Source organism: Labrus mixtus, chromosome 5 (assembly GCF_963584025.1).
Source record: "Labrus mixtus chromosome 5, fLabMix1.1, whole genome shotgun sequence".
Taxonomy (NCBI): Eukaryota; Metazoa; Chordata; class Actinopteri; order Labriformes; family Labridae; genus Labrus; species Labrus mixtus.
Window position 1 is genome coordinate 25,965,275 of NC_083616.1, and position 12,863 is coordinate 25,978,137.

General features: G+C 39.2%; 1 protein-coding gene across 4 annotated transcripts in view; it reads right to left on the reverse strand.

Moving 5' to 3' along the window:
* The window catches only part of grid2 (glutamate receptor, ionotropic, delta 2), a 510,900-nt gene that overhangs the window by 129,698 nt on the left and 368,339 nt on the right, over window positions 1-12,863 (reverse strand). The window lies entirely within an intron of this gene.

The window sequence follows — 12,863 nt, forward strand, 5'->3', positions numbered from 1 at the left end:
ACAATGCTGCCAAATATATCTTATATTACAAATTAAAATGAAAAGTTAGATTTAATACAGCTGCAAGATTCATCCTGCAAAAGTGGAAGAACTCGAGGTGTCCCACTGTGAAGGAATAGACTGATGAAAATCATATGAACACAATGGCAGCTGGTGCATTGTTCCCCATTTTTGATTGATTTTCTGGCAAAACTTCAACGACTATCAAGGTGCATGCAGAGTGAAAGGCTTGAAGAGGTCAAACCTCACTTGTAGTATATGAAGATCAACTTTATTAACAAATTAGACTGATGCGTTTCAGCTTGTGGCCTTCATCAGGAGGACCATCCTACATTTACCTACAAGGCTGCAAGACTCATTTCCCCTTGGGATCATTAAGTTGAGTTTGAATATGATGCTGTGAAATGCAGTTGGGTCTACTAACTTAATATTTCAGCTTCCTTTCGTCTTCTGTTATTTCAAACTGTTGCACATAAATGCCAATATATTTTTCTCATGCCCTGAGCCATATCCCTTGTGTCCTTATGCGTTGTATCGGTGTAAATGATAGGATTATCTTCTACTCGGCGTGTGATAAATCTAACCCACACATCTATGTCTATCAAATTGCATCACACTTTTAGCCTTTCTAATAAGATCACATTATCTAAGTCGTGACACAATCCATTATCCTCATCTCTATGCTGCCCTCTGCTTTCAATAATGTATTGTTTTCTAGGTTCAAAGATCAAACCAGTTTTTGTTGTATAGCGAGAAGCTGTTGATATAGCTGTCTGCCATCCAAAGGCGAAAAACACGTCCACGCACGCACATTATGATACACACAAAATGGCGAGACACGATTTGCGCTGAGAAGGAAAATACAAACCCAGCTGAGAAGCAGAGGGCATGCTGCAGAGGGAAATATGGGATAATCCATTTTTCTAAATCCTCAAGTTACTGTTGAATGTGCAGTTCTCTGCCATTTCTGATCAATTCCCTTTTGGGACCAATACGCTTAGCTAAAGTCTTTTTTCATGCACTGCCATTTAGTCAACATTTCAAATCATGTTTGAAGTATTGTTGACAGAATAGAAGGCAACAGTTTTTTTTACAGTTCTCTGATAGAATTACTTTTTGTAAGAGAGTCAGTAGCAGTTTCTGAAGCCTGTAATCAGCTGCTGTTAAAAACTAAGACGACAGATGAAGTTGATCTACTTGCAATAGACCATATTCTTACGGCGACCATGTACTTCAGACTTTTGTTTTCTGTTCTCACTGTTCTGTTCTCACTCAGCTAAGCTGCCGATGTCTTGGTCTTTTCTAATTTAATGGTGGATTGCAACCAAAGTGTAAAGGTGCATATGGCCACAACAACACCACCCTCTCCAAACCCCATCCCACACCCTATAAAAAAATATCTGATAATAGCTGATAAATATAATATCTTACAATTTGAACGTGTATCTCTCAGAAAAATAAAGGGACTTGTTTTGGTCTGTCGACCAATCAGTGGTCTGCTATCAGCTGACATGTAAGAACCAATGAGAAGCAGTGCAACCACAAACATACGTCACAGCCTGCGCTCAGCACAGAAATACAAACAAGATAGAACTAATTTGAATGGATTCATCTTATTCAGCTAATTCTAGTACCTATAGATCTGTGCTCTGTTTACGAAATAGCTCTAAATAATATTGATTGATTTTCTTTTGTATTGAATAAATACTTTTTACACACTCTCTGACCTTCCAGAGAGACATGTCACATTCCCTGCTGATCACAGGGAGTGTGATATGGATAACTACAGACAAAAAAAATTAGGGTAACATGCCTTAGACCTGAGAGGGTTAACTAGCCTATAGCTTCAACCTATGAAGCATACCTGAAAACACCTGTGTGGATGTACAGGGCCTTTAAAAAGGTATGTTCAGAGAAAGCTTTTGTTTCCATTCCATTTCCCTGCACAGCCATAGTCCACCCACCCACACATGTTTTCACTTATTCTACCAGATTAAACCCTCCTCTCAGGACTGAGTGGGCATGCACAGTCTGTTTGATTGACATCTCTCTGGCTCTGCTTTAAGATTTGTTGCACCTACGGGGGCGGGATATACTATTCTTACTCTGTCATTCTTTAAACTGCACAGACTCCATTGACCTTACATAATTCACAGGACAGATACACCCACCTTTAATGTGAGCGGAGGTCAAGTAATCCAGGAATCTGTGAAAAACCTCTGAGGGTGTGCAGGGAGTTTTACTCAGCAATTCACCCTTTTTAGTGTTACTCTATTATCTGATTATCATTACAACGTTACTGTAGATTCAAATAGTGAATCTCCCTGATGTGCTTCTTTTCAGTCTGCACTTATGTAACCCACACAGACACAGCCAAGTCGATTATATTACATGTCAACCTTGTTTCAGCCTGGAGGGGGAGATGTGGAGCTAGAATCAGAGTTCTAACTCCTCTCCCGTACACACACACACACACACACACACACACACACACACACACACACACACACACACACACACACACACACACACACACACACACACACACACACACACACACACACACACACACACACACACACTAAAAAAAAAAGAATCTGAATCCCATATTTTCTTTCTCTCTTTTTTACCATGCAGAAAACAAAGGCATTTGTAGTCTCTTAAGTCGGGCCAACAAACCTTCATTTTCCATCATACAAACACTACTGCTGTAGTCTCCTCAAGACATCCCCAAAGTCAATAACAGCCCTTGATCATAGTGTGTGAATGTGTGTGTGTGTGTGTGTGTGTGTGTGTGTGTGTGTGTGTGTGTGTGTGTGTGTACACTCCCCTCTTTACTTACATAAGCTGCCTGTAACACTTCCCGCTTTTCTAAGTCTTTATATTTGACATGTTTGCCAACAGTCGTAAACTGGCAATTATGGGAAATGGGGTGGATGTAAAATGAAGAAGACACAAAGGACAAACAAACAAAAGACAGAAAGAACAAACATACGCGAAGGTAAGAGATAACAAACAACACCAAGAGAGAGAGAGAGAGAGAGGGGAAGAGATGGGTATCACATAGCAGACCAAAAAGACTCTCATACATGGTGAGGAGAGATGATGAAAGATGTTATGAAGCTGAATTAACAGAACTGTAGCTGCTTTGAAGGTCAAATATTACAGAAAATACACCTTACCGGGTTTTTCTAACACTATATGTGTCTCTAGTCTGTCTACAAACCCCCCAATTATGAAAAAAGTCCATCCTCTCCATCTTTTCCCTGCTCCACTTTTCAGAAAATGTGTGCACAAAAAGGGCCGTTTGGAGTTTTTCCCTTCATGACATCACAAAGGGCAGTAGCCCCTCCCCCAGGTGGGTGACACTCCCACAGCTAGGTGTTTGTTCTGCCCTCTGACTCTGCCTTTTCACCGTATACAATCAGGCATTGTGCAAGAAACTCAAGCCACCAAAGCCCTTCCAGAGAGGGGGCGTGGTCACAGCTCATTTACATTTAAAGGTACAGACACAGAAACAGCCTGTTCTGAGCAGGGCTGAAATAGAGGGGTTTATAGGCATGATCAAATGTACATGTACTGTACATTCTGACATTGTAAGCACATGAACACAAAACATGGCACACCTGCAGGGACATGTGTTCAACAAACACACAAAAACAAAGTGATGTGTTATTCTTCGTCTGTCCTTCAGTAACGGGCAAGCAACACACGTGATGTGAATTCTAAGTCTGGGCCGAGGAGTATTTAAATCTTCACAGAATTTGAAATCGGGTTGCATCACACACATCAGATGTTGCTCTCTCTCATTCGTCTCCTCAAAGATGCACACACACAAGATTTGAAAACAATGTTGCATCACTCCTTACAGGATGTTATGACTCACAAATAAAAGGACTAAATGAGTCTGGATGGGAAAATGCGTGCAGAGATGTGGGAAGCACAGATTCTTTTCAGCAGAACTGGTGGTGAGATTTTAACTGTCAGTTTTACTATCTGTCAAAAGTAGTAAGCTAGCAAGTACGCCTCGAGGGTTAGAATGTTTAAACCGATTCTTGGAAACACTTTCAGTGTCCGTCATCTTGTAGCCTTCTCATTGGCTAATGTGATCCTACATGGGAAGTCTGTGATGTAATCATCCAGATTTGAAATCCTAAATATGTAATATGTTTTTTTGCCACACTGGGGCAGAAAACAGTTCAGGAGTTTTAAGATTGAAGAACATTAACCCTCGTAGCTGAGCACTGGAAAAGTTTTATTTCTCTGTCTGACAGAAAACATCAGAAGTATGAGCATAAAGACGGCGGGGGAGGATCCAGGGGGCAGCCGGGGGTGAACATGGCCCGTCCAATGGCAACCCCAGATCCTTAACAATGATTGGCTATTTGCCTTTTCAGGACTCATGTTGGACATTAGGCTGTTTTGCACACTGCTAATAGCTTTCTTTAAAAATTTAATGTGTCAAAATGCTCCAGCAACACAGTAGTATGAAGATCAACTTTATTAACTAATTAGACCAACACGTTTCGGCTTCATCAGGATCTTCATACCACAAGTGTTGCTGGAGCATTTTCACCTCTTCAAGCCTTTCACTCTTCATGCACCTTGTTAGTTGGTGAACTTGTGCCAGAAAATCCCTCTTTGCTTTTTAAAATTGAATGTGACACATTTACTTTTGTTAGTTCTTCAAATCGTTTCTTTGGCATAAAGAAGTAAGCTTTGAATTGAGATGTGTTTAAAGTAAAAATAATACATATATACCATAGGAATGTAACATTTCTTACATACTCTAGTGAAAGTGGGTTTAATCAGTGGAGATATAAAGGGTACATTAATACAATCGTGTGTGTGTATGCACACAAGCTTTATTTCATCCCAGCACAAGTCAGAGTCCCCATGGGGTTCCAGCCCCAGTCAAATGGTCTAGCTCCGCCCCTGAAGGCTACCACTCTAAAAGAAAATACACTGAAGAAACAACAAACAAAAGTTAGCTTTACAGATCAGTTTAGTTTTGTGAGAGTGAAACAAGTGATGAGGGCAGACTTTTGAAGTGGGAGCAGGGAAAGTGAGGATAACAAAGCAAGACAGATGCAAATTGAAATTGTTTTGTCGAGAAGTGTATGCTTCCCTCTCTGCCTATTGAGCTTTTAAGTGGATCCGTCCGCTAGACAGCGCTGCTTGTTTGTGGAAAAGCCTATGAGGAAGAAGTAACAGTCTAATATACTATGAGTATGTGAAAGTTAACAAACCTGCTAAAGCATGCTATTCAGCTGTGTGGCACTGAACCTTTGGATTTAAAGTCAATATGAATGAAGATAGATGAGATTCACAGATCCTAACCAGGCAACACAATGTGTGTCTGTATTTATTTATAGTTCCTGTAGAAGACAGGGAGCCTCTGGAAGACAAAATGTGTTTTCTTCTGTCATTTTACCCTTTAGTATTTCATATTGATTCTTCTAAACTGTTTTAACAAAACTAGAGTTCCTTTAAAAAAACGATGTTTATCTCTAATGCCTTTTGCTCCTGCAGGCAACTTCTACTTTTTGTTAGGTTGCTAAATCCTTTACCCACAGTGATCATATCGAACACTTTGTGACCACGAAGACAGGAGAGATATGAAAGAAAATCACACATTGGAATTTCTGCAATGGCCTGTGATGAAGGCAGTTTGTGCTACATTTCCCACAGTGTTTGAACACAGGTCAATAAATTGAGTAAAAACACATTAATCAACATTGTCAAGATCTACAGTAATCACAGAGGCTATCAATCAGAGAGAGAGAGAGAGAGAGAGAGAGAGAGAGAGAGAGAGAGAGAGAGAGAGAGAGAGAGAGAGAAACTGGCCCAGTTTTTAACCAAGTAAAAGAGCAAGTGTGTGTTCTCTCTCACTCAAACCAACACACACACACAAACACAAAACTGCACATACAAACATTACGCATCAAAGGCTTTTCCAATTTTAGCCTTCAAGTCTCACAATTGATTAATCAATGTATAAATGGGCATTTCTACCTCAAATTTCTAGACGTGAGAAGGTGAGTTTGAAGTTACATTTTCAAATTAATTTCTATAAGTACTGTATAACTTCAAACAAAGACCCATCTGAATTTAAGGCCCAGTCCCTTTTAGTAGCCTGGTGTAGCTGCATGTTTTGACAAATAAAGGCAGCTCTCAGTAAGAGACCTCGGTGCATTTAGTGTTCATTAGTGAGCAGATTGAATATATGGAGAAAATGCAGCAAGACAAAAAATAAACAACTAAATATTAACTTAAATACAACTAATTCAACATCTGTCCAAGAAAGCAGAATGATTCTGGTATGCATAACAGCTGTGCAGCAGGTTGATTGTCTTCTAAAGCTAAAACAAATTAGTGATTTCCAACTTCATTTGTTTATCCATACCCTAACTGCACGCAAAGCAATACAGGTAATATCTGATTTTCTTACTGGTGTAAATGTACTACTTCATAGTTTACGTTCCAGTCTTTGATGTGCACAAGTTGTGTTTGAAAGTAACACACATTTAAAAGCTGGAGACCTCTGGGTATGGCTAAAATAGTTTTCAACCACTAGATGTTACAAATCCTTTAATTCCCTCAGATACAATATCATCTGATAGTTTCTTTAGGACGACAGTGGTCTGTGAGGAACATGAAAAAAGGGCTAAAACAGGGAGACAGAGAGTTGACAGTAAGATGAAATCAAAAGAAGCAACCTCTCTGCAATATTAAAGCAAAAATGGCTACGCTACATTATCTGAATATCAGTATTTCCACTCTATATTTATATTGTTTGGCCTCTCATGTAAATGATGACTGTGAAGCAGCTTGCGTGTGTGTGGACGTGCACGTGTGAGTCAGGAGCTAAAATGGCAGCCTAGCTTGCACAGTGGCCTACTGCCACTGCTTATCTGCACAGCTCCAGATAAGGGCTCATTTCCCCCTGACAGTATGAAATAAATGTGTGTGTGTGTGTGTGTGTGTGTGTGTGTGCATATTAAGTGAATGACCCACTGTTCTTTGACTGTAACCATGAAGATTCAGGCTTCAAAACAATATCATTACCAGCTCAGAATTATCTCCTTCTCTTTGCTTTCCTCTATTGCTCATACTGACTCGACCAGTTTTATTTTGTATTTGTGACATGTATTCACTACTAAACAGCAGCATTTAGTGACAGTATGTATTGAGTCTAGCGTGTTTTTTTTGTTTTTTTGCTGTGTTTGTTCAAATGCTGACAAAAAAAGGGACATTCATTTGTTTTCTCTGTATCAACAATTGCTCAATTAACTCCAAAATCAGACATAATGCTCCCTTGTGTGCATGAACCCATTTCTCATATAAAGATATTGCCACTGGACCTTTTCACTTAGAATTAAATGTGTTTAAAAATAACACTGACATCGTGAGATTTCGTAACTAAAACATTTTTTTACCTATTAAACTTCACAGAATACTTCAAATAAACTGTATAGAATTCATGTTATTTTACCATCAACAATAAATGGTTAACTTGCAAGTTAAGCTGACGTCCAAGTCCGGTAGATTCATCAAGAACAAGAGTTTAATTCAAAGCTGCTCATAGATGAAGTTAAATAAATATGGTGCTTTGGGCTAACTTTGTTCATGGAATGTGTTAAACATTTCACGTTTTTACTAAATGACCCATTCATTAACTTATTCTTAGAAAGCACACCCTCGTACTTAAAACAGCCAGACGCTCATATTAGTGTCTGAGTTTTAGTAACCATTAAAAAAACACACCACAAAGTAGAAACACATTCTTTGACTGTGCATTCATGTTTTGCTTTGCTTCCTTACTCCCCTTAACTCAATCAATGATGTTTGCACATTGCTAAACTGCAGCACATCTGTGTGTGTCACTGCTGTACCAACTCAGCTACCATAACAAAGTTTATTTATTTTTTGAATCAAAATACTTTAACCACTAACATTCACTGAAGATTTGAACATTTCACTCAAAGAGAAAGAGAAAGAACACCAATTCAAAAAGAAAATTACACTATCATAGACAGCCCTAGTAAAGTTCTGTAAAAATAAAAAAAAAACTCTCCCAAAGCTGGAAACGGATGGATAAGAATGTCTGCAAAGCCATTAGGAAATATATTTGGGTATCCAAGTGTTTTTCTCTCGCATCATTTCTGTTCCTTTTTCACAATTATTACAATTGTCACCACTAATGTGGAGGCAATAAAGTGAAAAACAAAACATGTAGCATTGATAAAATGAAGCTTTAATCTTTTATGTGGTTCTCAGGGGGAATCAGTGCTGCGTCTGTAAGAACAAACAGACATTCAATAAAAACAATATGATATAAATAAGTGTTGATTTATTCATATCGCTCTCACCAGCAGCAGATGTGTTCATTTTGCAGAAGTGATAAGTGAGATTTGGTAAATCTCACAGCGGGGCATTCTGCTTTTTCATCACAGCTTGATGTAAAGTTGTATTGAATGTTTGTCCTGCAGTCATTTTCTTTCTTGGATACATTTGTTCTTGTTTTATTTTCTTGAGGATATTTAGAAGGTTTTAAACAGTGAGAACATTTTGTTCAACTTAATTTTTGTGGGGCCACAAAACAACCTATGTTCGTAAATCAAAGTCAATGAAACAGTCTGTTTTGGTGAATAAAATCATTTTAGACCATGCTGACCTGACCTAACTATTCACTTAACTAATAACTAAGAAAAACATGGGATGTACTTTCGCCTCCTTCCCACCTCCACCATCACACACAAACGCACATCGATGGATGCAGGGCCGTGTTCAGACTTTTCTGACTGGGGGGGGGGGGGGGCCCAACTGGGGCGCTGCCTTATGCAGGGGTGGCCTGAAGTGTGATGTGCACACACACACACACAGACACACACACACACACACAAATAAATATTAGCTTTATTGATTAATGGAACAAATAGAAGATGGTCATTCAAATTCACAATTTAAAGTATTTTAGAAATACATGCAACCTCCTGCACACTGTCTAACTTACAAAAGACATTAATAGGCTACGTGTTGGTCCAAAAAAATGTCCAGTTAGTTCACTGCACGTAAGACAGTGTTCATTACATTCCTATGCACCTGTTTTATTAAATACTGTAGATGTGCAAAGTATTTATTTTACAATTCAAAATACAAAAAAGAAAAGAAACTGAAAGCAGCCTTTTGAAAAAAAAAAAAAAGCCAGAATATTCGTTTTTTACACAGATCAAAACCTCTGACAAGGCGAATAGTCAATCAAAGATTTTTGGGTTGACAACTGGGGTGGCCAATCAGATTTCAATGCCATCCGTGGCCACCTCTCTGGACACGCCCCTAGATGGATATGCAACATTACGCATTCCAAAGTAATTTGACCATCGACCTGTGCTATGTGAGAGCCAGAGAAGTCCTTTACTGTTACAACAAACCCTTTCACTCCACGTAAGTCCCCAAACCATTCTACACATCGATGAACACAAGCCACACATATCTGGGAACACTATCAAAAAGTATGAAGGTATCCTCGAGCCCAAATGGCATCTCACATTCACTCAGGATTGTTTTGAGGCTTCCTGCATCTCTCACTTCCCCTCCCCGGACGCAAACACATCAAAGCAAACTGTGAAGCAAACTGTGGCTTTTTGTCTGAATGTTACATACATGACTCGTAGCGCTTCAAAAAACACAATTGATAGCCGGTGACATTTTGAAGCAATTGAGCCGAGAACAGTGTATAGAGCTGACAAAGATTAGCAGCTGCGACAAAATCAATATGCACTGAAAGTTGTACCAAGTAAAAAGGAACTCAAAAAATGTGTAAATGTTGTCAAAAATCTGTCGTTCAACTCACTGGAATTACCGCTGGTAGACAAAAAAAAAAGCATCTCCCCATGAAATTGGACTTGGGCAATTGCTGCATTAGTCGCCGCATTTCCTCTCGCCCCACGTCATCAGCTCCACCAGTGGAGGGGGAGATTTGATTTCAGGCTTCCTAATGCAGTGCAATATTGAACGGCTTGTGTAGAATGCTCTTATCTCCTTGTGGTTTTTATCTGCTTACACTTCACCAACAGCTAGGAAGATAAAATATGATTTTTTTCTACCCCACCGTTGAGGACAGATCTGTTTTCTCTGCGCTAACCTTGTTTCATCTGCCAAACGCTGGTGTGCTGCTTCCAGCCTCTGTTGCTCTGTAACGCTCCTTCTGTCGTCTCTGCCAAACACTCATATGTCAGCCATTGCAGCAAAGAGACAGTAGCCAGGCACAAGCACAGACAAGCTGCTGAGCAGTTTCACTTCTCCTGTCGCCCAATCTCTCCTCCACCGCCCCCCCCCAGCCTCTTTTCCTCCCCTGCTGATGAGTAACATGTGTGTTAGTGCAGTCTCCAAACAGCTTGCACACCAAGCCTTCCTTCTGTCCTCTCCTCTCTTTACCCTTCCTTCAATCTCTCCTCCAATTCTTTACAGCTCTAAGACGCTCTCTCCCTCTCTCTCCCCCCCTCTGTCTCTCTCTCTGTCTCCATCATCGAACTGAGAGGGGACAGCTTGTTGCAGCAAGCAGTCCAGGCTGCACTAATATCAAAGCTCTGCACCACCGGCTGCCTAAGCTCCACTTTATAGTCTGTGTGCTCATCCACCCTGCCTCCTCTGAGAAAAGTAGTACCCTTCCAAGCACAAAGGTACTTATTGTATTCTGCTTTTCTGTGCAAATAACAGCAACTCAATCTTCTTAATTCTTGCCCTTTTCACTCACCTCTTTTATTTGTTTTGGCTCTAATTTGTCAGTGTAAGTAAATTATACAATATAGAAACATGCACCCTATTATAATCGTTTGACTTTGAAAAAAAAAAAAAGCTACCTGAAAAGCAATTATATTTGCAATAGCCACTTAGGCAGAGCTCTGCCCAACAGTCTAATTCTCTTATAGAATTGGATTTCAGGAAAAACAATTCCAACAACAAGGGAGATATTGCTGGTAAATTACTAATAATCTCTGTAATATGTAAACTAATAATGTAGAAGGAAACAAGGCAAAATAGAAAAGTCCTTTCTTCAATTAAACACACAGGGGAAATTCAAGAAACACACAAACACACACCTTAACTCTTCTCACTTGAACAAATCCAGGAAGGTGATTTGTGTGGAAGAAATCTCTTCCACCTCTCACGACACATTTAGTTTGTGACACTATTGTCATAAGAAATCCTATGTCTGACTACCTGCGCATTTCACAAAGTTACAGGAGACTGGCGTCATTCTTTTGCACTGGAAGCAGACGCTGTCTGTCTCTAACTGAAAGAGCAAGAAGACAGTCAAGGACTCAGAGAAGATTGGAATAAAAGACGCATGTCATGTCACTGTATGAATGACGGCTGAAGAATACAATTCCACACACGGCTGTAGACAATACAACCTATGATCTAAATCTATATGATACATAATGATATAGAAGGAGAACCTTAACTAACCAAAATTAAAAGTAAGAAGTAATGCGACCAGCATAGTCTTTGGTTCATTAGATCAGCTCCTAATAGAGAAAAGGGTGTTTAAAAAATACTTTTTGTGTCATTTCTCCATCCGTCAACATTTTCATGTTCAGAAAAATGCTTTGAAGAAGCTACAAGGTAACAGAGTAATGGATGGATCTGCTCTTATAGATCCTTGCTGTAGAACAATGGATTTATTCTGCAGTTATTAATGGATGAACATATATAAGGGTTTACATGATTAATCTGATATCACTTTATTATTATTATTCTTTAATTTGACATACTGTATTAATATCCGAGGGGAAATTCTGGTTCACACTCTGTTATTGAGAGACATGCTTCTCACACACATATACCTGAAATACACACATGCACAAACAGGACCTGTGGACATGCATTAGTGGAGAGATGTCAGAGTGGGGCTGCTACACACTGCTACACAGGGAGCACTACAGAGCTGTTGGCGGTTCAGTGCCTTGCTCAAGGGCACCTCAGCAGTACTCGGGAAGTGACCCGTCTTTTTTCATGTTGAACAGAACTTGTACCGAACTATGACCCCAAAACTGAGGTACGAACAGAACTGTTTAACGGTTTGAACAGGGCTGTGTTTGAATACCAGAGAGATATGTAATGTACATGTTTGAGCTTTATATAACAAAAAACAGGTAAAAAAAGAAAGAGGCAAAAAAAAAAAGGAAAAGCCCAAAACAGGAAGTCAAACAACAGAGTGAGAGTCGGGAGTATTGACAGTAGATGATCTGTTTGGGACCTGAAGTAATAAACTGTAGATTATGTTCTGCCGGATCACTCATACATTTTCATTTTCATTCTGTCTCTTACAAACACAATCACACTCAGACAGTAGTCTATACAAGCATTACAAAAGCGACAACAACAAGCTCTGTTCTGATTTCCCAGATGAGCTGCAAGCTGTTTTATTGCCTGGTTGAATTGTTGGAGAATTGTGTGTGTGTGTGTGTGTGTGTGTGTGTGTGTGTAGGTGTGTAGGTGTGTGTGAGTGTGTGTGTGTGTGTGTTTTTTGGGAAGGTTTACCTTGATGCATGTGTACACACTTGAAACTTTCTGCTTTAACATGCTATTAAATAGAAAACTTTAAATCACAACACAACAACTAACTAATTAATGGGCATTATCATTTAATTAGTGTCTGTATTCTTTAATTGAATCAAAAGGCAGGAAATGATTCATTAATATTGCCTCAATGCATTTTCGAGTACATCTCTTTGAAATAAATTAACATGTGTTTGAGATAAGGCTGGAACTACGGATAAATCTGCTTGTTTTAAGATAATTGAAGTTATAGAAAATAAATATTAAATGTGATTCATTATTTTACATGATAAGGT